The 26,886-nt window shown below is 39.0% G+C and overlaps 1 protein-coding gene across 4 annotated transcripts in view; it reads right to left on the reverse strand.

Annotated features, from left to right (window-relative positions):
• FGF13 (fibroblast growth factor 13) overlaps positions 1-26,886 on the reverse strand; it is a 335,613-nt gene that overhangs the window by 12,168 nt on the left and 296,559 nt on the right. The window lies entirely within an intron of this gene.

Below are 26,886 nucleotides of genomic sequence, written 5' to 3' on the forward strand. Positions count from 1 at the left end.
TTTCCTACCACTTCTCTTTGAGAGCAGGACTGTGTCTTTATTTTTATTGTACTCTCCCAAAAGTTTAGTGCAGCATGGAGCTAAACAGCCTATCAGAAGAAAGAATGGACCTAGGAGTCAGGGGATGTAAGCCCGTCAAACGGCAGGGACTGTCTCTATCTGTTGCCGACTTGTTCATCCCAAGCGCTTAGTACAGTGCTCTGCACATAGTAAGCGCTCAATAAATACTACTGAATGAATGTAAATTCTAATCCCAGCTCTTCCACTTGCCTATTGTGAGATATTAGGAAAGTCACTTAATTTCTGGGTACCTCAGTTTCCTCTTCTATAAAATGTAGATAAATACAATCGTATTTATTGAGCACTTACTGTGTGCAGAGCACTGTACTAAGTACACCTGTACTTAACAGGTGATTCCCCTTAGACTGGTGGAATTGGGGTTATCAGATAGCCTAAAGCTCAACAGAGTGAATTAGCAGGGAAGACCAGAGGATAAGGAGCCTACAGAGGAACTGCTAATGGAACCTGAGCAGGTGTTTCAGGTGGGGCAGTAATAGCTGAGCTTCAGTTAGGAACAATTCCCAGAAAAAAGATAGGTGGTTATTCCTGGATCGAGTTTTGATTCTGTTGTACAGTTGCTGTTGCTGTGGAAACCCTTCATCAAGTAAATACTAGTTATTTATTTATAACTAAAGACAGTCCCTGAGCAATCTGTGTGCATGGAACTGCAAATTCGGAGAGATTCTTATCCCAGGGAGAGGCAAACATTTAGCTAACATTCCCTCCAAACATCAACAGCTAGGCCTCACATGCTTCCCATGCTTTTTGGGGTACCAAATGTGAGAGTCAGAAAAGTACTGATACATGGAGCCCTGAAAGGGTCCCTACTTTGGTTGTCAATTGCCATGGACCCTAGTATCTTGGTGTTACCAATTTGGCACAAAAATGTCCGGGAATGTTATATTTTCTCTCCTCTTCCATTTTTTATCTCTCTCTCTACACCACACTCTCCCCTTCCTCCACCTCTCCCTCCCTTTCTCTCCTTTTCTCTTTCCCTTTAAGCCTCTTTTCTCCCTCGTTTTCAGTAACATTCATTAAGCACTTCCCATGTGAAAAGCACTGAATTAAGTCCTGGGGAGAAGGTGTGTTTAGTCAGTTACCCACAGTCCCAGATCCACAGGGAGCACACAATTCCAACAGGGGAGGAGGAACAGAAAATTTTTAACCACTGAAGTGAGAAAAAAGTGGAGGGATAAAAGGGGCTCAGAATAAATGATCAACCTACAAAAAAATCCTGATTCCAAGGGTGAAACAAAACAAAACAATCAAATATGGGCAGAGAGCTGTTCTGGCTCAATAATAATAATGGCATTTGTTAAGCACTTACTATGTGTAGGGTAGATACAAGGTAATCAGGTTGTCCCATGTGGGGCTCACAGTCTTAATCCCCATTTTACAGATGAGGCAACTGAGGCACAGAAAAGTTAAGTGACTTGCCCAAAGTCGCACAGCTGACAAGTGGAAGAGTCAGGATTAGAACCCCCGACCTCTCACTCCCAAGCCCGTGCTCTTTCCACTAGGCCACGCTGCTTCTCATAATAAGATATATCTTTATATCCTTAGGACCATATCCAGCTGTTGAACCTAAAATTTAATTTTCCCCTTATTCTGGTCACAAAGTCATCCTTATGTACCATGTACTAAATTGTATTATGTTGGCTCACTGGCTCCATATTAAACTTGGGCATTGCATTCATTAATAAGAAACTAAAGTTAAGAGAAACAGTTTAAGCCCATTCCATAGTTCCTTCTCCAAGAAAAACATCTGGAGAATGACCAAGGTATTTTTGTGTTTCTCTTTCCTTTCCCTATGACTGCTTTCTCTCTCCCTCCATATATGTCTCTTTCCTACCCAGCTCTCCCTTTCCAATTTCATTTCCCTTTAATTTTCCCTTAATGTTAAAATGAAAACTTGGCACCTGAGTAGTGAGGGTCATCCAGAATAATAGAGAATATAGTGTGCACTGACCAAAGTAATTGTACAACTGGACAAGACAACAGGAAACTATAGCACAAATGTCTTTCACAATTCTAAATGTGAAACTATTAAAGGCCAATTTTTCTGGGTGGAAAACTGCTGGGAAGTGTAACTGAAATGAAGCAAGTTCTTTTTCCCTCAGTTTATATTGCTCCTTTTCCTAAGGAATAGGGCCAAATCTGCATATCTATGACTTTATCAGGAAGAATAAGCTAAATGGGTTACATTTCTATCTTACCAAAAATGGAAGTCCACCTAATTCAGTGAATTAAATAGACTGATGGATGTTATTTGGCTGCCTTGTAGTTGCAAATTTTAAAAATGGTATTTGTTAAACACTATGCGCCAGGCACTGTTCTAAGCGCCGGGGTAGAGAGAAGGTAATCAGGTTGGACACAGTCCTTGTCCCACATGAGGCTCTCAGTCATAATATCCATTTTACAGATGAGGTAACTGAGGCAGAGAGAAGTTAAGTGACTTGCCCAAGGTCACACAGCAGACAAGTGGCAAAGTCAGGACTAGAAGCCAGGTCCTTCTGACTCCCAGGTCTGTGCTCTAATAGGCCATGCTGCTTTACACAGAAGGTATTTAAAGGTATTTAAAGGTTCAGAAGGTATTTAAAAATCACTAAAATTCTTTGATAGCCAGTTTCCAAATGCTGCTGGAAGGAAAGTCTTGATGAATCAGAAGCTAGACGAAACCACATTAGCGATGCCATATTTTGCTGACTGGTGTGATTATTTGTAGGTGCCAGTAATAAAGTGCAGAAAAAACCAGGTTCAGGAAAAGAGTCTGAAGATCCCTTTTCGTGACAACAGAGAACTAATGATAGTTGATGTGAAAAAGGTATATGGAAACTAAAATAGATGAAGGGAAAGAGAAAGATACGGGGTGATATGGTCAAGAGACTAGAAAACCTATTATTGTTTCACTCATTCCCAAAATAAAATTCCCTCTTTCTTCAGCAAATCCTGATGGAAAATTCTGCCTACATATTCCAAATTGAGTTAAAGGATACCCTTCTTTAATGGGTACAAAATATTTCACACTTAGGTAGCCAAAAAGTGAGTAAATTTCTATTAACATGGTGAAATTGAAATCATTTGGGAAATTGAAATTGCCAGGTAGACTAAGACTGATTCTGAAAGAAAGATGAAAATGAAAAATAAACAGGAATGGAAAAACTCTGTCAAAGTGATAATCCAATGAGATAGAATTGTTAGAGGAAAAACTGAACAGTCAGATCTTCTGGCCCCTTTGCCACTAAATTGCTATGGTTCATTCATTCAATAGTATTTATTGAGCGCTTACTATGTGCAGAGCACTGTACTAAGCGCTTGGAATGAACAAGTCGGCAACAGATAGAGACAGTGCCTACCGTTTGACGGGCTTACAGTCTAATCGGGGGAGACGGACAGACAAGAATGATGGCAATAAATAGAGTCAAGGGGAAGAACATCTCGTAAAAACAATGGAAACTAAATAGAATCAAGGCGATGTACATTTCATTAACAAAATAAATAGGGTAATGAAAATATATACAGTTGAGTGGACAGGTACAGTGCTGAGGGGATGGGAAGGGAGAGGGGGAGGAGCAGAGGGAAATGGGGGAAAAGAGGGTTAAGCTGCGGAGAGGTGAAGGGTGGGTGGTAGAGGGAGTAGAGGGAGAAGAGGAGCTCAGTCTGGGAAGGCCTCTTGGAGGAGGTGAGTTTTAAGTAGGGTTTTGAAGAGGGGAAGAGAATCAGTTTGGCGGTTTAGAGTAAAGCATGCAAGACTTGGTGAAAAGAACACAGCCCTGGAATTCAGAGGATCTGGTTTCTAATCCTGGCTCTACCACGTCTTCTGTGTGATGTTGAGAAAGGTACTTAACCTCTCTGAACCTGTTACCTCAACTGTAAAATGGGTTTGACTGTGAGACCCAAGTGGGATGTGGACTGCATCCCATCTGATTATCTTGGATCTGCCCCTTCGCTTAATGAAATGCCTGTCACTTAACAAATACCACTTAAAAAAATGTACATTTGCCTTTTGCCTTCTTCCTCCTTTCAGTAAAGAATTTTAGGGTCTACTTTCCTGACTAAATTGTAAGATCCTTGAAGACTGGGATCATGTCTCATAACTCTATTATTCTCTCCCAACTGTTTAGTAAAGTGCTGGGCAAACAATGGGGACTCAATAAATATTATTGATTAACGGTCACCAGTCCAACATTTATCCAGATAGCCCAGAAATCGGTCTCTGTCCAGGAGGAACTCCTGAATCCCTCTCATTCCCAAGGAGATGTCAAATTTCTGAACTGTCTCAACCAGCTGAAAAATCTCAAAAATATCTCTAACAGAATCTACACTTTTTGTTCCCCAGGTGCCCTACTGAATTTTGTCCATGGCCCTTTTGTTGTTGTAAATCCATCACTATAAGAAAAAAAGGTTCAACATTTCTCTTGAGACTAGAAGTTGTGAAGTAGAGTTCCTAGGGGGTAGCTTTGTTACATTATGAGATTACTACATCATAAACTAGAATTCAAGACTGATCTTGAAAATCTCCAAAAGAAAGAGTCAGCATCACAATATATCATATAAGAATGAATTGTGCAACACTGTCTCAATCAATGATATTTATTGAGTGCGTATTAAGTGTAGAGCACTGTACTATGCATTTGGGAAAGTACAGTGCAACAAATTAGTGGACATGTCCCTGCCAATTATGAGCTTACAGTGTAGAGACTGTAACACTGCATTTCAACATGTGAAGCAGGTCTACTAGGCAATGAGAATGACCAAACAGGTCTTTTAGGAAGCTTCAGCGGCAACATGATCATTATTTCCTAAATATTTTGTATGTCTGTTTTCCTCAGGTCGTGAGCTCTTTGAGGCCATGGGGCATCAGTCTTACTCTCATACATTTAGAACAGTGCTAAGCAGGACTCAGTAGGAGCTAGATAATCACCGTCAATCCATTGATTGATCGGCTTAGCCAGCAAACATTTCTGCAAGATTGTGTAATTTGGGCATTCGTACAATGACTAGAAAAATACTGGGGAATTAGAATGCACTCAAATAAAATGCTAACTGTTTCAAAAACAAAAATATCTCCTCCCAAAATCAAAGTAGAAACAAATAAAAAATCTGTTTGATCTGGCAAATATTGGCTTGGAATCACAAACTCAACAGCCCACTTTTCAGATTCATTCCATTGTTGCAAATTTCCCAGGGTGAGAGGCTGACAGATTTTTCACCACTTTATTCATTTGTAGTTATTAGTTTCAAATGCACCTTGTAGGACTGTACATTTTATGGTTTACTGACTATGCATAATAATATGTTCTTTCAACACTATATTTCATCTGTCCCAGAAATTAAATTTTACCTCAATTCAGTGATATAAGTTAAGTCAAAATAGCGACCTAACCTGTTTGGTTTATTAAACTCTTTCCCTGAAAAATGAGGCACAGTTATCTTTACAACAATCTAATTTCAAAATGGTTAAGCCTACCCATCATGAGCCGATATACTATCTCAGCCAGAAGATTTTGTAATAAGAAGAATAACCTGTATTTCCATGGTACTTTCATTTTTCCAAAGCACTTTTACATCCACTATGTCATTTTCTCCTCACAGATTTCCTGTGAGGAAGGCACAGGCAGGTAGTATTCATTTATTCTTTCATTCAACTGCATTTATTAAGCATTTACTGTGTGCAAAGCACTGTACTAAGCACTTGGGAAAGTACAATATAACAATAAACTGTGACATTCCCTACCCACAACAAGCTCAGAGACTAGAGTATGTATATCTATTTAACCGGGAAGGAAACTGAGACAATGGGACGTTAAGAGACTCACTGGCATTTGTCCTCTGTCTTGGCTTAACTATTTTATCAGCCTCTGGCCGACCTTTCTTCCTCCACTCTCTCCCTTCTCCAGTCCAAATTTCACTCTGCTGCCCAAATCATTTTCTAAAACCTCATCGGCATACATCTCTTCACTTCTCAAAATCCTACCGATGGTTGCCATTCCTTTTTGCATCATGCAGAAACTCTTCACTGTAGGCTTTAAAGCACTCAGTCAGCTCTCTCCCAAGTACTTATTCACTCTCTTCTCCCACTACACCCCAACTCTCATGCTCCAGTCCTCTCAAACAAACCTACTCACTGGGCCTCATTCTCATCCCTCGAGCTGTTGACCGCTTGCTTGAAACTCCTTCTCCTTCGTAATTGACAGAACACTGCTCTCCCCAACCTTCAAAGCCCCTTTGAAAACATATCTCCTCCGGGAAGCCTTCCCTGTTAAATATCTTATTTCCCCTTTCTATATCCCAGACTACTGCCACTCCAGTGTCTACTAACTCTATTGTACTCTCCCAGTGTTTAGTAGAGTACAGAGTAAATGCTCAATAAGTACTCTGTGTTGACTGATGGCAGCCACAGTATGTAGTAGCAATAAGAGCATTTATTGAGCACCCACTAGGTAAAATAGCCATTCCCAGTGCTTGAGAAGAACAAAACAAGTAAGTGACACCTTCCCAGCCCACAATAGGCAGAATAAGGAAGGACAAATACATTAATAAGTGAATAGACAAGGAGAGTATTCGGCTCACTACATATAAAAGATGTTTCTGAAATGACCTGATCTGGAGTTTACATTTTTTTGCAAGAAATGTCACCTAATAGGCACATAAATGTATTAAAAATGTTCCAATCCCCTTTAAGTTCTTCCTCATCCTACCCCACAACAACTTTTTCAAATGCTCAAAAACTTTCCTATCAGCCAGGTTGAGCAATTCCCATCGTTATTATCAGAGGCTGCTCATCTAATTCTGTCCACGCTTGGGTGAAAATTAATCCCCTAGAGGTACAGTTTGAAAGTTACTGAAGGAAGCCTAACTTAACTGCTCCAAAATATTCTCCTGAATAAGCAAAGCAAAACAAAAAATTGATTATAATTTGACTAAAAAGGAAGGACTTTAAAAACTCTTAGTTGTGAGCAATGAACTTGCATGCATCAATATGCTTTCATATAGCCTTTCCTTCCCCCTACATAGACAATATAAAAAAAACAGAAATAATTATTAAATGAATGGCTTTGAATCTCTTCTCATAGAGAGCACGTGATGTGACTGAATCTCATAGTTAAGATAAATGTACCAATAATGGGGAGCAGAAAGTCAATATTTACAAAGAGGTGTATGTATATATATATACGCACACATACATAGTGCTACCTTCTAATAAATATAAAACATCCCATTCCTGGGTAATGTATAGAGAGGCCTGAATCCACTGATAAATGGTTACATATCTTCTCTCATTTTTAAAAATTTAGTGGAGGGTGTTACAAATTTACATCTTATGGAGAACTCAGACTTCATGATTCTAAAAGAAGGCTGAAGGAGTGAGCTTAAGAGTTGGGGGAACTGTCTACACACAAATGCTATTTAAAACTTTAATTTTTTCTAGAGGCCAAAGTGAAAATTAAAAAAACACCAAGATTTTCAGGGCAGTAGCAAACAATGTCCTGCCCTTAACTACTGACTGGCACAAAGATAAGTGACCAATAAAAAAGGAAAAAATAAAGTCTACTTTGGCAGTAGAAAGACAATTTCCAAGGAAAGAACCTGTCCAACTAGTTTTATTTAAATAACAGGATATAAATATACAAAAATGAGAACTGAACTTGTATTACAATAGGATGCACCGTGTTTACAATTTGAAAGGCGGGAAATAAATTTTGTCTGATTTCATTTTCCATTTATATTTGCTAAAATGACTTCAGGGCTTTCTTGCCACATCATATCTTACCCTCTGTATGCCTTAACATCATCTCAGATGAGTGAGATAAGTTCAGCAGAGTTTACAACAAGGCTCTAAAAATATCATAAGCATTAAATTATATCAAATATTGGCACAGAGACTGAGAAAACTGTAATGAAACATGTTGTAATTGAACGCAGATGTAGGTGAGAAGTCAATTTTAAATTGCGATTGTTACCAGAAAACTACATTGCCTTCATTATGGAAATTAAAATCTTTTAAAAAATACACATTTTTGAAATAATAAAACCTACAGGAAGGTTAGTTGTTTTGTCCAGAGTCAACCAGATGTCTAGTACTGACAGGATTACATTTCAAAATTATTTTTGTGTCCTTTTCCGCAGTTTTCATTAATTCCTACGAAGAGATGAAATCCAGCATGACTCAGGTTGTCAAATTCTAAATAATATGATTTGGTTTTATGGCTGACTAAAATGGGCTAGAGAAGAAGCCCAAGAACAAACATAATAAAAACTAAGCCCCTCCTGAGACTAAGAGGATTTATTGTGCTTGGATAGCGTCACCGTATCAATAAAACTGAAAATGCCACAACCCTGATCAGTAAATACAATTTTAAATCAAGCCACTTTTTTTTACTGAAATGGCTAGCACGGAAGGTTCAACAAAAAGTTTCAAGTTTTTAGCTGGTACAATTTGTTCCAGATGGCCCTGCCAATGGTAGAGTGTTGCATAGGATTCCAACTGTGTCCAATGAGGATTCTCTGCTATCTTCGTAGAAAGGGAAGGGTAAGAAGGTTATTATTATCATTATCATAAGGTTTGTTAAGCAAATGTTCTAAGCGCCAGGGTAGATACAAGTTAATCAGGTTGGACACAGCCTCTGTCCCACAAGGGGCTGAGAACCTAAGTAGGAGGAAGAACAGGTATTGAATCCCCATTTTACAGGTGAGGAAATTGAGACACAGAGAAGTTAAATGACTTGCCCTAGGTCACAGGACAAACAGCTGAGATTAGAACCAGGTCCTCTGACTCCCAGACCACACTGTTGTCAATACCCTCAACACCTATATCCAAGGGACAGGTGAAACACTTCTAAAGGAAAAACACCAGAAAACACATTTCAGGTTAATTTCTAAATATAAATTAAATCTCAGGTCACAAGACAGTCTTTTTAAGGATCATTGGGAAGGTCAGTGGAAAGCAGCATGGCCTAATGGAGAGATCATGGGCCTGGGAGTCAGAAAGACCTGAGTTCTAATCCTACCTCAGCCAATTGCTTCCTGTGTGACCTTGGGGAAGTTACTTAACTTCTCTGTGCCTCGGTTTCTTCAACTGTACAATGGGGGTACCTCTTCTCCATCCTACTTGAGCCCCAAGTGGGGCAGGGACTGTGTCCGATCTAATTAACTTGTACCTTCTGCAACGCTTAGAACAGTCTTTGAAACATAGTGAGGACTAACAAATACCATTAAAAAAAAAAAAGAAAACAGGGGAAGGTCCCAGTGGTCTCCTGGATAAAGTGGGATTCTAGGGTTTGTGAGTCTTTACACCAGCAAAGTGCTTTGAGATTTTCAAACACCAAGTGCTACTCTTAAGTAAATGGCAGTATTACTTAATGGATACATTCCTCTGAATAATTTATTTTGTTTACTTCTATTTAACCTCAGTTTGATTGTCAAAGGATGGTGTTTAAGAGGCCACAAAGCCCAGTTACATTAAAATATCTGAGATCTATCCTCTATGTAAATTTGAGGCCCTAGAAAAGCTGGCATAAGAAAATAAAGCCATACTTAGAGATTAATGCATGGGAAACTATACCACAACATTTCCCCACAATATAAAAATACTTCTCTCTGCGTTTATGTGACCTTAATTTTTCTAATGCACACTCTCAACCATCAAACTTTGTAAAGGGCTTTGTGAGGGCTTCTCACTCCATCCTCTCACTGACAAAGCAAGTTGATAGCTCTTGTTACCTTGAACTGCAACGTAGTAGGAAGAGCTCCAAAATTCCTTCCTTACCAGACCCCATTTGTAAGATTAGTGGATACTTACAAATCCTCCATGAGAGTTCCCAGTGTTTGAATAAAAACCATCAGGAGCAGAAGGTGATCTCAGATGCCATTAGAACAAGCAACTAACATAAATAAGGGCCTCAAGCTTCGAAAGTTCTAGTCAGGAAATCGGACTTTTCCACATTTTCAGTGTTGGAGAAATTGGTGGGGGGTGAGGAGGGAGTGAGGGCATGCACGCACATATAAAAGGTAAAACTATTGAACCCCATTCTCAGGTTGGGAGTTCAGAGTGAAAATCCCTTAAAAGGTATGAAATTCCTATGTCTTGCTTCTCCAACCTTACCTCGCTGCACTCCTACATCAACCCAGCTTGCACGCTTCACTCCCCTAATGCAAATCTACTCGTTGTATCTTGATCTCATCTAATCTCACCGCCAACCTCTCGCCTACGTCCTGCTTCTGGGCCTGGAACACCCTCCCTCTTCATATTCAACAGACAAGCACTTTCCCCACCTTCAAAGCCTAATTGAAGGCACATCTTAATTGGGGAAGAGGCCTTCCCCAATTAAGCCCACATTTCCTCTTCTCCCACTCCCTTCTGTGTCACCCTTGCATTTGGATTTTCTCCCTTTATTTACTGTTCCCAAAGCTCCACAGCACTTATGTACACATCCACAATTTATGCATTCAATGTCTGTTAAAGTCTCTCCCCACTCCCCTGCCCCGCCCAAGTGCTTAGTACACTGCTTTGCACACAGTAAGTGTTCAATATATACAACTGATACTTCTGTCACTGAAGCCAGTGAAGGTATGTTCAGTGTCAATAGGAAAACCACAGTAATGTATGCTATTCAGAATATTTTGTTGGGAGTAAAATTCAATAAATCTAAATAAGGCTCTTTAAATGCAGTGTCCTTTAACAGTGTATTTACTTCCACTTCAAACAGATATGCAAGCATTGCAACAGACAGACAAACTGGGTCTGACAGCATCACAAGCCAAAAGGTTAATATATTTTTAAAACAAAATATGATTAAAAGAGTGCATACGTATTTCAAATTAAGTTACTAATGCTACCGTTCTGCTCACTGCATGAATAGCAAATCGACCTCCATTAGTTGTCTAGTTCAGATTTTACAGAACACATATTTTCAGAGGCAGCTATAAAAGCTTCCTTGCAAAAGAACAAAGTAGGAATTTATAATGTGAATATAATTGTTAAGAGGATTTAGTGAGGAAGATCAGTGGTAACTTAGAAGAATAATCATCCTAATGGGTGAATGTAGAATTAGTTGTTATTTTTTTTGAGTTCTTTGAAATCATTTCCATACTACCCAATTATCTTAACTTTTAAGTGCTTCCTGCAGTGATAATCTGTACATTTTGCATTTTCATGCAAATACCTTAACAGTCTACACACGTTATAATTAAAAGCTGAAAGTCATGCAAAATAGATAATGATTTTGCAAAGATTCTGAAGAATTAACCATTTTCATATAATTTTACATTTTATATTGTATTACTAAGCTACTATCCTTTCAACTATGGCAGAGGAACTCCCTTATACAACAACAGACATTTACAAAAGGTAATTATACATTTAGAAAAAAGATCTCCAATTTGTACCTTCCAGTTTGTTAGAAACGCAAGACAGTCAGTTGCTATAAAAATGCTAGTATTTTCATGAAGAGTTGATTCAATTATACATTTAGACAAAATATCTCCAATTTATCTTACAGTTTATATGACCTTTAAAGGAGTCAGTTGCTATAAAAATGATAGCATTTTCCTGAATTTTAAAAGTTGGTTCAATTTACTATAAGGATGCACAGAAAAGTCAAAGCTGATGTTATATGAAAACAATTAAGGATTTTACTTTAGTGCTATCTAATGATACCCAGTGACTATTTCTCTTAGCTTACTAAAAAGATGCCAGTACACCAAAATTTTATTTGCTGCATACCCATACAGTAGGCTCTAATAATGATTTGTATTAGCTAAAACTATCTGTGCCTCACTCTAGTCATATTAGGAAAGTAATTGCTCTGCACCTCCAAGTAGGTTGTATTTTGCAAGCAGTGGCTGATTTGCCAAGTAAGAGCAACCCAATCTCAAATTGATAGCCTTGTTCCAGGGCCATCCAACTGGGCAAACTGCAATTTCATTTTCTTCCTTTGGCCATAATTTATCACCAGCTGTGGATCTGCTTCAGAACCATCAACAAGGAACTTGGGTTTCCCTGAATGAGTGATAAATCTTGAAGCTGTCCTCTTGCCCGCGTCCTACTCTGGACTGGAACATCTTCCCTCTTCATACTGGACAGACGATCACTCTCTTCACCTTCAAGACCTTATTAAAATCACATCTCTTCCATGAGGTCTTCCCCAACTAATGCTTAATTTCCTGTTCCCTCACTCCCTTCTGTCACCCTTGCAACTTGGATTGCCCCCCTTATTCACCCCTCCCTCAGCACTTACGTACGTATCTGTAATTCATTTATTTTTATTACTGCCCGTCTCCCACTCTAGTCTGTAAACTTGCTGTGGGCAGGGAATATATCTAACAACTCGGTTCTGTTGTACCCTGCCAAGTGGTTAGTACAGTGCTCTGTACATAATAAGAGCCCAATTAATATGACTGACTGATTGATGGCTATTTTGTGCTCTACTGTGTTTACAGCAGCAGGTGTAAAATACCAACATATTTTATTTTGGGCTTCTCCCATCTTGGCAGGGGTTTCTCCTCACTGACTTTCAGCAGCTACTGGTGTCTGCTCCAGGAAAATTTCCTGGAGAGGCAGTAGAACAGGCTCAGGAGGTAGTAATGCAAGAGGAAAAATCCTCCGTCTGGGGAGAGGTCTTGGGGTGACCAGAGAAAGGTGTCCACTTTGGGTTTGGAGTCACCAGTGTTTTGGTTCAGGAATTGCTACTTTGGAAGCTGTCTTTTGAAGTACGGGAAGGAGCACGGTGTAGTGGATAGAGCATGGCCCTGGGAGTGAGAAGGACCTGGGTTCTAATCCCAGGTCCACCACTTGTCTGCTGTGTGACCTTGGGAAAATCATTTCACTTCTCTGTGACTCAGTTCCCTCACCTGTGCAATGGAGATTGAGACTGTGAGCCCCATGTGGTACAGGGACTGTGTCCAACCTGCTGTGCTTGTATCCACCCCAGCGCTTAGTACGTGCCTGGCATATAGTAAGCACTTAAATACCAAAATTAATATTATTAAATAAAATTCAAAATGGAATACATTTTCAAAGATGCTGTAATAGAAAACATTCTAACTTAATGAAGGAGGAGAATAAGTAGGCATTTAGGCTATTTATGTGAAAGTTCATTTATCATGAGGATTGCCCCTTAAAAAAGCATGCTTGTATATTTAAAGAAGATGTTTAAGATTATGTAGGTGCTAAATTTTAAAAGTATTTTGATAAAACCAAGGCAGGCATAAACTACTCTTATCAGCTCAAGTCAGCGCATTCCTCAAAAATCTCCATCTCTTTGTCAAAACAAAAGTCCGTACCATCGATTTTAACACACTAATTAGCATTCTCCCCCACCCCCTGACAGTTTACCTTAATTTCCTACCACAACCCCATGCACATACTTTGTTTCACTAATGCTGACTTGCTTTCTGTACCCCGATCTTGTCTATCTCGTCACCAACCCCTTTTGCCCACATCTTCCTTCTGGTCTGGAACTGCCTTCCCCTTCAAGTCTGAAAGACCACCACTCTCCCCATCTTCAAAGACTATCTAAAAAAATTTCTTCTCTACAAGGTCTTCCTTAAATAACTCCTGATTCATCTTCTTCACCCTCCCCTCTGAGTTGCTTATGCACTTGGGTCTGTACGCCTTATCCTTTTCGATACTCACTCCTCCAAAACCCACAGCACTTACATACCTATCCTTACACCCTTCCATTTCCCCTATATGTACTTTATTTTAATATCTGCCTCCCCGTCTAGACTAAGGTCTGTGGTGGGCAGGGATTGGGACTATCAGCTCTACTGAATTGTACTCTCTTGAATCTTAGTGACATGCTCAATAAGTATTATTGATTCATTGCTTAACTGAAGTAACCTAATCTGTTACACAACGTGGACCACTTTAATCCAATGAGATACAATGTCCAACAGATGCTGACTGTAAACCACTTAAGGACACAGTCCTCTACTTCTTGCTTCCAATCTTTCAATACACGACACTGCATACGGGGCACTCAATAAATGTCTTGACAATTATTTGTCTTTTAATCTGTTATTACTGTAATGGAGTTATTTCTGTACAACTAAATTAAATGACCTAAATTTCACTGAACTCAGAACTCAGCCCATCTTTTGATTAAAACCTCAAACCTACGTATGAATGTAGAAAAGCACTGAAGCATGAGAAAAACTTGTTTCTGGCATAAGAAGGTACAATTTTGCAATGCAGGAAACAGCTTTTCCACTGTGATCCAAGGAAATGCTAAATTAGTCAGTTTATATAAGAGATGGAATGCTTGATCAGACTTGCTCTTCATTGTGAAACGTTGTACAATTCATCCATAATCAATCAGTGGTATTTATTGACTATTATGTGCAGTGGTATTTATTGACTATTATGTGCAGAGCTCTGTGCTAAGCAATGATGAGAGTACAATACAATTGATAGACATAACTCCTGCCCTCAAGAAGCTCCTGATTTAGTGGGGGAGACAGACATGAAAATAAATTATAGATAAAGAAAGCAGCAGAGCTCAAGTGCATAGGTGATGCAAAAGGTGTGTCACGGAGAGATTAGTCAGGGAGGGCTTCTTGGAAGAGATATGTTAGTAGGGCTTCGAAGATGCGTTAACATCTTTGATTCCATTTCCTTAGCTGTAAAATAAGCTCTTTGGAGAAAAAAACTCTAAATAACTCCAAGAGGTCATTATTTAAAAGATCAATCCTATTTGTCGAAGGCTTACTGTATGCAAGCACTGTAGAAACCACGTGGGAGAATACAATAGAACAACTTAACAGAGTTGGTAGATATGTTCCCTCACCAAAATGAGCTTACAGTCGAGAGATTGTAAAACTGTAAAAAATTATCTTCACATGTTATGGGAATGCTGTGAAAATTAATCAGATGGGAAAAAAAACTTTAGATTTCCTCAGTGATAGGAACAATTTATTATCATTTCATTACTGTCATTAAAACTGGGAAAGTAGAAAAGGCAAATTCTGTAACATAATATAAATATTAAAATGTCACTGTGACTTAAAAACAAGAATTCTTCCACTGGATCTCTGTCATTTTGTAAATTAATAAATAGACCGTCCCACAGCAATTTAGACTGTCAAATCTATGGATAATTTAAGCCTTGCCTTGGAAGTTTAACTATCATCATTCTTGAAATTGAATGATTAAGAAATAAACAAAAATACAGTGAATTATATCCCAAAATAAAGGGATATCTACATTTTTCACTTTCACATATACTTTTTTAGATTGGCAAAATGCTAAATTTCTTAGTGAGTTTGACTATTTCCAATAGAAGGTTGAGAGTGAAAGTTGGGGCAGAAAAGGGTGAAAATGGTGCTCTCTGACATCCCTAGAGGCACACTGACTTCTGAACTCTCTTGATAAATTCCTAACAGCTGGAAAATCCTTTTTCAAGTTTCTTCTTTTCATAATAGAGAAGCAAGATGGCCTATTAGAAAGATCCTGGGCCTGGGAGTCAGAGGACCTGGGTTCCAATCCCAACTCTGACATTTGTCTGCAGTGTGATCTTGGTCAAATCACTTAACTTCTCTTTGCCTCAGTTTCCTCAACTACCAAATGGGCAGCAAATCCCATCCCCTCATACTTAGACTGCGAGCCCCAAGTGGGATAGGGACTGTGTCCAACCTGATAAACCTGTATTTACCCCAGTTCCTAGAACAGTGCTTGGCACATCATAGTAAGCACTTAACAGATACAATGCTACTAATACTAATAACAATAACAATAATATATCAAGGTTCACTTTATCTAGAACATAAAAGTTCCTCTCACTCACTAGATAAATTGGGCTCATAATACACCTTCAAGTTAAATGTGTAAAACTAAGTAATTATGTATTGATTTTGAGGGTGTTAAAAGCCATTATGAACCACTGAGAGCCAAACTATATTTCAAATGACTGCACTATTTATAATCTCATATAGCACAAAAGTTTCAGAGAGAAAAATTAAATAATTCATTTTTAATTTATTCTGACCGCTGATTTTGATGGTTATTACTTTCTCTAATGTAGATTAGATGTGGACTGAAGAATTAACCAACTGTTAAAGCAAGAATTTATTGAAATAAGTCCTCTGCCTTAAAATTAATATTTTATATCTCTAAATGTATAGAATGAGATGGCTGTCTTGATTACTTGCTAGAAAAATAAGCCCATGACATTTATTAGAAGCAGCATTGCATAGTGGATAGAAGCGGCATGGTATAATGGATAGAGCAGGGGCCTAGGAGTCATTAGGTCATGAATTCCAATCCCTGCTCCGCCACTTTTGTCGGTTGTATGACCTTGGGCAAGTCACTTCACTTCCTCTGTGCCTCACGTACTTCATCTGTAAAATAGGGATTGAGACCGTGGGCCCCACGTGGTACAGAGACAGTGTCCAACCCAGTTTGCTTGTAACCACCCCGGTGCTTAGTACATGACTGACACATAGTAACCATTTAACAAATACCATTATTATTGTTATTATATTACCAATCAATCAATGATATTTACTAAGCATTTACTGTGTGCAGAACACTTTAATAAGTATTTAGGAGAATACAATATAGTAGGCAGACATGATATCTGCTCTCAAGGATTCTAATCATAATAATAATAATGGTATTTGCTATGTGCTTATTCTGTGCCAGACACTGTACTCAGTGCTGGGGTGGATACAGGCAAATCGAGTTGGACACAATCCCTGTCCCCTGTGAGGTCACAGTCTCAACCCCTATTTTGACTGAGGCACAGATAATAATGATAATAATAACGGGATTTGTTAAGCGCTTACTACATACCAGACACTGTTCTAAGTGCTGGGCTGGATACAAGCAAATCAAGCTGGACACAGTCCCTGTGCCACGTGGGGCTCCCAGTCTCAATCTCCATTTTGCAGATGAGGTAACTGAGGAACAGAGAAGTGAAGTGACTTCCCAAGGTTACAAAGTGCACAAGTGGCAGAGTTGGAATTAGAACCCATGACCTTCTGACTCACAGGCCTGTACTCTATCGTCTACACCATGCTGCTTCTCCATGTGACAGACATTAAAAATAATTACAGGTAGAAGGAAGAAAAAGCATATAAGGATGTATGTACAGAGGAAATGTGGAGTGAATACCAGAGTGCTCAAGGGATACAGGCATAAGTGCACAATCAGTCAATCAATGGAATTTAGAGAGCACATACTGTGTGCAGAGCACTGTACTAAACCGCTTGGGGGAAAGAACAATATAACTGCATTGGTAAACATGATCCCTACGCACAAGGAGCTTACAGTACCTAGGTGGAGGGAGAATAGGGAAGGCAGATGAGGGATTGATGCTTACATGGGGGCATTTCAATGTTTCCATGAAATAAATTCAGGGCCTGAAAACACCTACAATTCTTTGCTGTTGATGGTAATAATAATGATAGTAATGATACTAATAATTTTTATTTGGTAATTGCTTACTGTGTGCCAAGCACAGTACTAAACTTCTAAATACTGTAGTAGATGCAAAATGATCTAGTTGGACAGACTACCTATCCCACATGAGGCTTCCACTCTAAGTAGGAGGAAGTACATGTATTTTAATACCCACTTTACAGATGAGGAAACTTAAGAACCCAGAAGTTAATCAACTTGCCCAAGGTCCAAAAGGAGGCAAGAGGCAGAGCCAAGATTAGAACCCAGATATTTGGACTCCCAAGCCCATGCTCTTTCCATTAGGCCACGTTGCATCTCAATCAAGTGATTTTACCAATCAAATGATTTATATTTACATTGGGGCTCCTGGATGGTAAAGCTAGTGGACTCAAAACATTAATCCTGTAACTACATATAACTGATTCTGCTTGTGGGTTATAATTTCTGCTAAAGTTAGCCTCACATTAGTCTTTCTCCATATAGATTTGGGCTAATATTCCTTTCTAAAAATATGCATAGCCTGTGCAGAACCAGCCCTATAACAGTTCCCTTATATGTGGTCATGTGTAGTTACACTTTGATGCAATGGAAAAACCTTATAATTTCCTGATGTCCACAACCAATCAGAAGGCAGGGAATGTGTCTGTTTATTGTTGTAATGTACTCTTCTAAGTGCTTAGTACAGTGCTCTGCACAAGTAAACGCTCAAGAAATACGACTGAATGAATGTATGTATGAAAGAATAACTCAAAATTTCTAGAAGGAAAAGGACATTTCACTTGTCCACCTCAACAGATATAATTTTCAATGTTAATGGGTCAGAACCTAGCCATTAATCCCTTCCAAGTTCCTCAAATTTTACAGAAAACCAGTTTGCAGAGTTCTGGTAGTCTATCCTGAAAGTTACTTTCTATTGCTTTTAAAACAAACTCCAAACTGCAGTAACCTGCTAAAACCATGCTCCTGCTGCCTCCAAATACTTTAGCTCTCTTCAACTTGCAGGTGAATTTAGATCCCACTGTGAGATTATTACAGGGATACTGTCAAAAATTAGGAAGCCTAAAATAACAGAGATTATCTGTTGGAGGAAATTGCTCCTTGCAACTGACTAAAAACCTAACATTGCCTTCAGGAAGTGAAATTTTCATACGATTAGCTTATGAGAACTCTTACCAGGCTGTTCCACTGAACTGCTCTGAGTCTTGAAACCTGCCTTATGGGTGAGGAAGATGGAAATATGAAGGCAATGATAAGGAGCTTCCCCCCAGAGCAGTGGAGTGATTTGGGAGCAGGAGCAAAATGAGGGAGAAAAAGCCAGGGAGTTTGTTCCCATATCATCGTACGCAGCTTCACACAATTACATCATATGTCAAGTAGGGGGGCCCACAACATTTTCTAGCCCTGAAGCCTATGGGTACATCTGAACAGTACTTCTATATACTGCCAATATTTGCCTTTTGTTTTTCCTTTCTATCCCCTTTCCTGATTCATGACCTGCATTCATTTGGTCTTTTAGGTTGCTGCTGAACACTGGACCAGTGTTTTAAAAGATCAACCCAGAGCAATGTCAACATACCTTCCTGAGATATAACTGAAAGCTGGAATTGTAATTGTAATCTGATTTTTTTCCTCACATACATTGCCTTGTATATGAAGACTCTGAAGCTCACTTGCACTTGTGGTCAGGGCTCCTATCTCCCAACTCTGTTGTATTCTGCTCTCCTATATGTTTAGTAGATTGCTCTGCACACAGTAAGCGCTCAATAAATACGATTGAATGAATGAATGAATATCATAAATGGATGATGACGATGATTTTTAGGCCTACGTAGTCAATTTCATGAGGTTTACTTTCTGTTTTTCCCAGGTTTATGAGAAGCAGCATGACATAGTGGATAGAGCACAGGCCTGGGAGTCAGAAGGTAGTGAATACTAATCCAAACTCTGCCACTTGTCTGCTGTTTCACCTTGGGCAAGTCACTTCACTTCTATGGGCCTCCATTACTTCATTTGTAAAATGGGAAGTGAGACTGTGAGCCCCATGTGGGACAGGGGCTGTGTCCAACCTGATTTGCTTGTATCCACCCTAACGCTTAGTTCAGTGCCTGGCACATAGTAATTATAATTTCTGGCATTTTTGCCTGTTACAGACCTTAGTGGCACCTAAAACCTTAAAAATTTCACTATAAACTCCCTATCATATGCCATTAATGAAGATGTTAAACCAAAACAGTTCTTCCAAGGATCCCACTATTTATATGTTTCTATTTATCCCTGAGATGTTTAAGTCATATCTTTTAGCCGACTCTCTATTCATAGTCAAACACATTCCCTCTAATCCAGTGAAAAGAATGAAGAGAACAAATAATCAAACAACTGATACATGTTTTCTGGAAAATTATTCAGACAAAGCTATATACCTTAGTAATGCTAAATATGTAACTCCAATAGATCTAGTCAATGTTTCAAAAAATAAGTTAATTATCCAAAATACAACAGTAGCTACAGCCTAGGTAAAGAACTATCTTATCCCTTTGAAAGAATCAGAAAAATTGCACTGCTTAATTTTTTTAAAAACAATTTTAAGAATGCACTTGAAGACTAGATATTTTGTATTCGGAAAAATGATCTGCATTTTATGGAAGCCAATTCCACTTACTACTATGTCACCCCAATGCAAGTGAACAAATAACACACTGGGGTAAGAGATGCTATAATGAATTCCCTTAAAAATACAATTATTTTTGGAATCTGTTTGCAATAATCTGAATTTCATAATGCCAAAGCTCAAACAGATATTCGAACTTCGGCATGTGAAAAATTCTCTAGCTTTATTAAAATGTTACAAGGAACTTTACATTTATTTTCTAAAACTTTTAACAACATCAAGGAAGGGGATAATGAAATCATATATGACTAAAAGGACAAAAAAAAAAACCACTTGTGAATTTCAATAAGAGGACTGGGTGAAAAAACTCTATACTGCAGAATGTACTGTATACTGTAAGTTACTCTTCAGAAATGTAAATACTTTAAATTTTAATTGTATATTCATATTCAGAGTTAAATTTTGCTGTGTATCTGACTGTACCTTGGTACCATATCTCAAGGGTATAGTGTAAAAATAACTTCATAAAGTCAAAATTAATGACATATCTAATCACAAATCACTGTTTTCTGAATTCTACTCTTTAGACATAAGGCATTAGTATTTACGAGCTAATTTTCTTTCAACATACTCGCAGGAAGAAAAGTCATTATCTGGACATTGAGATTTGAACAAATATTAAATCTGATAATAACAACCGGTTAGAGTGTTCCAAAGGAGGCTAACCATTCTGAAGCATTCTATGAACAATTTCTTTTCTCAGGAAATCCCCTAGTATCCAGATCCAGGATGCTTGATTTTTCCCATATAATCAAAGTACATGCACCTGAATATACATAAAATGGTTACTGATTTTCCAATGTTCTAGAAATATTATATTGTCACTCAGCTAGTCAACACCATTTGTCGATTCTAATTGTGCACTAGACATTACGGAAAACAAAGGAATTAAACTTCTAAAAAATATTGGCTTCTCACATGTTTTTCATAAAAAATGTAGGCCCAAAGACTGTTAATGCTTTTGCTTCATAGGCAGCATACCAGCTCTGACTGCTGAAGAGGCGGAGAGTAAAATCAGGACTAGTGTGTCTTTGAGAGGCTAAGAGGTGGAATGTGGCATCACCATGACATTAAGGGCCAATGCAAACTGAAGGTCTACGTAGTATTGATAGTAACCGACCTTCTATGATGGTGAGACCTAAATTTACCACTGAAGTGCTATCTGGCTTCTGAAGCAGTTTTATCCGCACAGATATGATATAAACTTCAAATGGCTAAACAAGATCACCAACAATGAGTACCTGAAATCAGGTCAGCCAACCACCGCTGAATGACTGAAGCAGTGTCTGTTGCACAACCACCCTATTATTAGATGTGAGCAGATAATAGAAACCCTTAAAAAATCTGCTTTTAGAAAGAGGAAGTGGCCACAACTTTCTTCCCTAAAAATATTGCAAGAATGTGCCCCCGACTCCACCCATACAACTCTAATCATAGCTCAAATGAATTCCTGAAACAGTCTCCTTAACAGATGTCCTGACTTTAGCTGATTCTGTTTACGGGTGCAGGAATAATCTCCTGAAACACTTATTGGATTACTTTTTCCCTCAAGCTTCCAGAGACATTCCCTCTGCCTCCAGCAAAAAAACCACACACAAAACCCCAGGAGCTCAATTTGACTGATTCTCCAGCAAATGGCTCCCTTCTTTATTGTTATAACCTGTCTCATGCCTAGTCAACATCTTAACCATCTCTTACAGTCTATACTCTCATCTTCATCCTAATGCCCAGACCATTCCCAACCTCTGAAGTGCTTCCCATCTTCCGCTTCAGGGGAAAGGGACTGCAAGATGTTTAAATTCATTGTGATATGACACTCTTGCCATTAAACTAAAATATTGTTATTGTTCAAAGATGGAAACTGTTACAAACCAAACTTTAAAAGTGAGGTGCAGGTGCTCAGACCTGAAGTTTCACTGATAATAATATCAGTAAAAATAATAATAATGGTACTTGATAAGTACTTACTATGTGTCAAGCACTATATATACAAGCTAATCAGGTTGGATGAGGTCCCTGTTCCACATGGGACTCACAGTCTAAGAGTGAGGGAGAACTGAGCTCCACCACTTGTCTGCTGGGTGACCTTGGGCAAGTCCCTTAACTTCTCTGTGCCTTAGTTACCTCATCTGTGAAATGGGAATTAAGACTGTGAGCCACACATGGGACACTAACTTGATACGCTTGTATCTACCTCAGTGCTTAGTACAGTGCCTGGCACACAGTAAATGCTTAACAAATACTATTAAAAAAAGCCTTCATTCCCCATTTTACAGTTGAGGAAACTGAGGCACAGAGAAAGTTAAGTGACTTGTCCATGGTAACACCGCAAGTAGGTGGCAGAGCTGGGATTAGAATCCAGGTCTGATTCCCTGGCCAGTGCTCCTTCCATTAGGTCACCGAATTTCTCTAAGAAATGTGCTGAATCAAGAGAACAAACATTTTCCAGGACTTTTGAATTAAGTGTTAGGGAATACTCATAAAAAGAGATTGAGATGAAAGAAAATAACTAAACTGAATTCCTTTGAATCATGAAATAAGAGATCATTCTAAAGTAGCAAATCACAATACTCAGTAAACTTTCAATATAATATCTCATATATATCTAAAAATGAGTCTCCTTTTCGTCATATTAGAAATACCAACTCTAAGCCTGTAACAAAGACATCTCTTTTCAAAGAAGGCACATCATTTAAAAATTTTAAAGGTGCATTAAAAAATACTGATCCAGAAATATGTTTGATTCTGATCTATATTTTCAAATAAATGAGAGAATTAAATGAAAGTTCATGAGTGACCTTTCAATATGGGACCATGAAATGTTTGAAACATGAAAATCTCTGTCACAGAAATCAAAGTTAGGATTTCAAGAAGGCAGTGGTCCACCATGTCAAGGGCTGCCAAGAGGTCAAAGAAGATTAAGATTGAGTAGTTTACCAAAAGTCAGTAGTAAGCAGAAGAGTATCGGGGAGTGGAGGGGGTAGAAGTTGGAGTTCAGTGGGCTAAGGTTGTGAGTTGTGGGGAGAAGAAACAGAGGTAAGCAGATGTAAAGAACCCCTTCTAGGAGTTTCTACAGGAATGGTAGGAAGGAAAAGGGGCGATAAGTGGATGGTTCAGAGAGGTTGTTTGTTTTTTCTATGACAAGGGTCATCGAGGCAAGAGCTGCATGAGGGAAAGGCATTTGCAGGTGTGAGGAGCGAGTTGGTGCTGGCAGAAGTAGTGTTCCTCAGCCAAGGAGAGACAAACTTACAGTAGGCATGAATGAATTTGACATCAATGAAAGGAGTTTGGCAGGGCCTCACTGAAAAATCAGAGTCCATTCCTGTAACACCAATCTGTTTCTCCCAGAATCAGAACATCAGCTTCATGTGGATTTTACACTGATCACCTTCAAAAAAATCACAGCTATGGAAATTTAAGAACAAATAATGTTTGGAGATTTCTTTACATCATCATTTTGCTTTGAGAAAATAATAATCTGGATTAATTTCTAAATGAGAAATAAATTTAAGAGCAATAAGCTTACTAAAACCAGAAAGTGTGCTTAATAGAGAATTATAATCAATAATAAAACTGTGTAGATTTTCATAGTGAAAATGTTGATTCATTTTAGGACAGGAAGTTGCCAACAACAGCTTTCTGCTATGTGATGCTGATGGAAGAAAATGTTTAAAGAGTTTTCCGGGTAAGTACTGTAACTACCTTGAGAGCAGGGATCATGTCTGCTAATTCTATTGTTCTCTCCTTAAGTATGTATTACAGTGCTCTGCATATAGAAGTCACTCAAATACTACTGACACAGGAAGTGTTTTAATAAATATGATTACTACCACTACTCTCACTGATTTGAATGTCTAGTGAAATTATTGAGAACAAAAAGCAAATAATTCACAGGCTTCTTTTAAACCTAAAGGAAATGCATTTGCTTCTGTCTCGTCCAGTATAGGACAGGTATTTGGGGAACTCTTGCTTTCAGATTTATGTAGTTTTAAATGTCTGAAATGATGTTCTGTGAGAAGAACTTGCATAAAAGGCTTGGGCTGCTAAGTGTCTAAGTGGCAATTGGAAAACATTCGTTTCACTTAATGATATCTATTGAAGCTTTTCAAATCCCACTGAATTTTAGAGATCACTCTGTGCACTCCAGACACATTTTCCAATTAACAGCCAAACAGTTCCTTTCACAGGAGCTACTTTAATTTGATTGCGAGCCTCTCCATTCCAGCTTCTTACGTGTCAAATTTCTCAGAACTGAGGTTCTCTGGCACAAAGATTTCTTGTAAATATCTCTTTGAAGTAAACCTTTGTTCTCTTGGGGTTTTAGAATACGTTAGAGCAGAAGTTAAAATCTGGCTGAGGGAAAGACTGCTTAGCTGCCTACTGCTGCATTTACCCTACATATTACTAAGGTTAGAGAATTTACTAAAGATATTCACTTTCAGAATGTGAGCCACTTCCAACTAATGGGAGATGTGCAGCTCCAAACCTTGCTCACCTAATATTAAGATTGTAATCATTCCAAACTCTTAAAAATAATCTTGCATAACCCCTTGGGTGTGGGTGGTGGACAGCTGTCTTAGTTTCACTGCAGATGGACCTAACCCATCCATCCTCAACATCCACTGTTCTTCAAACTCCAAACCCAGGCTGGGCCTGAAGATCCATGGTCTCAAAGATGTCAAAGTTGCCTGAACCCCAAAAGTGGAGCTGAAGGGGATTCGTATTAAAATGGGTCCATGTCTCCCTCCCTAAAGGGCCCAATGGCTGAGACGCTAAAATGAAAATTCAAAGATGAATTAAAAAAAAAGCAAAACAAAACCTCTCATCTGATTTGACTACCAGATGCTAACACATGCATTATAAAGGATCTTGTAAAATCACAAAAATGCACTGTTTTAGCCTCATATCAATGAACCTGACAGAGGGCACAAAGGGAAGTTAATTTTCCTTCACAATTATGGAAATGCCAGTACAAATAATGTTTTGGGATTCCTTTAACATCATTTTTTTTGCTTTGTGAAAATAACAGTTGGATTGGTACCCTTTAAGCACTGGATAGTCCCCCCAACCCTCAGCCCCACAGCATTTCTATACTATACCCGTAATTTATTTTATTGTCTATCTCTTCCTCTAGACTGTGAATGTCTTGTGGGCAGAGAACGCATGAATGAATGCTGTGGATCTATACACTCCCAAGTGCTTAGTATAGTGCTCTGTACACAGTAAGAGCTCCATAAATACCATTTATTGATTCCTTCCACACATCCTGAGGGTGTGTATGCTTCAGAGCATTGGGGCACTATGAACAGAGAAGTCAGGATTATTACTATTAAGAAGGTTCCTAGTTTCTTCCAACTGATTTATTCATTTTTAGATAATGGAAGATTTTGGAACCTTCTCCCCAGAAACCTGGAAGATGATGAAATTTGAAATCCCCCAGCATCAAGGGTACCTGCAAGCCAGACACGCCCAGCTCCTTCAGCGGCTAGAGGTTGCCCCCTGCTATCTTCCTCCACGGATCACTCTTGCTTGGGTCACTCACTTCTTCAAAGAACTGGGATGCGTCCCCGCTAGCTCCTTCAGAAAGGGGGTCCTTTCTTTGTTCAGTAATAGTAATAATAATAATCATAATAATAACACTATTTGTGTTAAGTGCTTACTCTGTGCCAGGCACCGTTCTAAGATCTGGGGTAGATAATAATGTTGGTATCTGTTAAGCGCTTACTATGTGCAGAGCACTGTTCTAAGCGCTGGGTAGATACACAGTAATCAGGTTGTCCCACATGAGGCTCAGTCTTAATCCCCATTTTACAGATGAGGGAACTGAGGCACAGAGAAGTTAAGTGACTTGCCCACAGTCACACAGCTGACAAGCGGCGGAGCCCAGATTTGAACCCATGACCTCTGACTCTAAAGCCCGTGCTCTTTCCACTGAGCCACGCCGCTTCTCAAGATACATGATAATCACGCTGAACACAGTCCCTGTCCCACATAGAGCTCACTTTCTCAGTTCTTATTTTATAGATGAGGTAATGAGGCACAGAGAAGTTAAGTGACTTGCCCAAGGTCTCACAGCAGACAATGGCAGAGTCGGGATTAGAACGCAGGTCCTTCTGACTCCCAGGCCCATTCTCTATCCACTAAGCCATGTCGCTCCCCAATACTGAGTGAGATGGGACCAGTGGGGCTGTGTTCAGCTGTCCCATTCACATGCCAATAGCAAAACATTTCAAATTGACCTCTGTCTACCTGCATACCAGTAACGGAGGTGGGAGAAGAGCCTGGGCCTGATGTACCCCAGATGGCCTCCATGGCCCCAGTTGCTAATAGTAAGGTGTACTCAGGATCTCCTTTGAGCAAGGCCCAGCAGTTCCAGCAACTGCTACCTCCAAACCGGGGTGACGTATTGCTCGCAACGTGCTCCTCCCCCAACCACCCCAACGCCAGCTGTAGACTCAGGTCTGGTCCCATTTGGCTGTTCCTCATCCTCCCTCTCCTCTGCCATCACTCCCTACCCCAAATGGCACTTCACAGCTGGCAACTGATCTACATTTGCATCCAAACAATTCTCTTCTGTTTTCTAAAATAAATTAGAGATCGGTAACAGAAAAGAAAATGACTTGAGAAAAAAAAAATGAATTTAACATAAAAATACTCATACAAAGCATTGTCTATTCTGTCATACCTCCCACTTCTTGTTTTCTTCAGATAGCAATCACAATTATCCACTCAGATTGCTCCTAATTAATTCAGGGAC

Source organism: Ornithorhynchus anatinus, chromosome 6, assembly GCF_004115215.2.
Source record: "Ornithorhynchus anatinus isolate Pmale09 chromosome 6, mOrnAna1.pri.v4, whole genome shotgun sequence".
NCBI lineage: Eukaryota > Metazoa > Chordata > Mammalia > Monotremata > Ornithorhynchidae > Ornithorhynchus > Ornithorhynchus anatinus.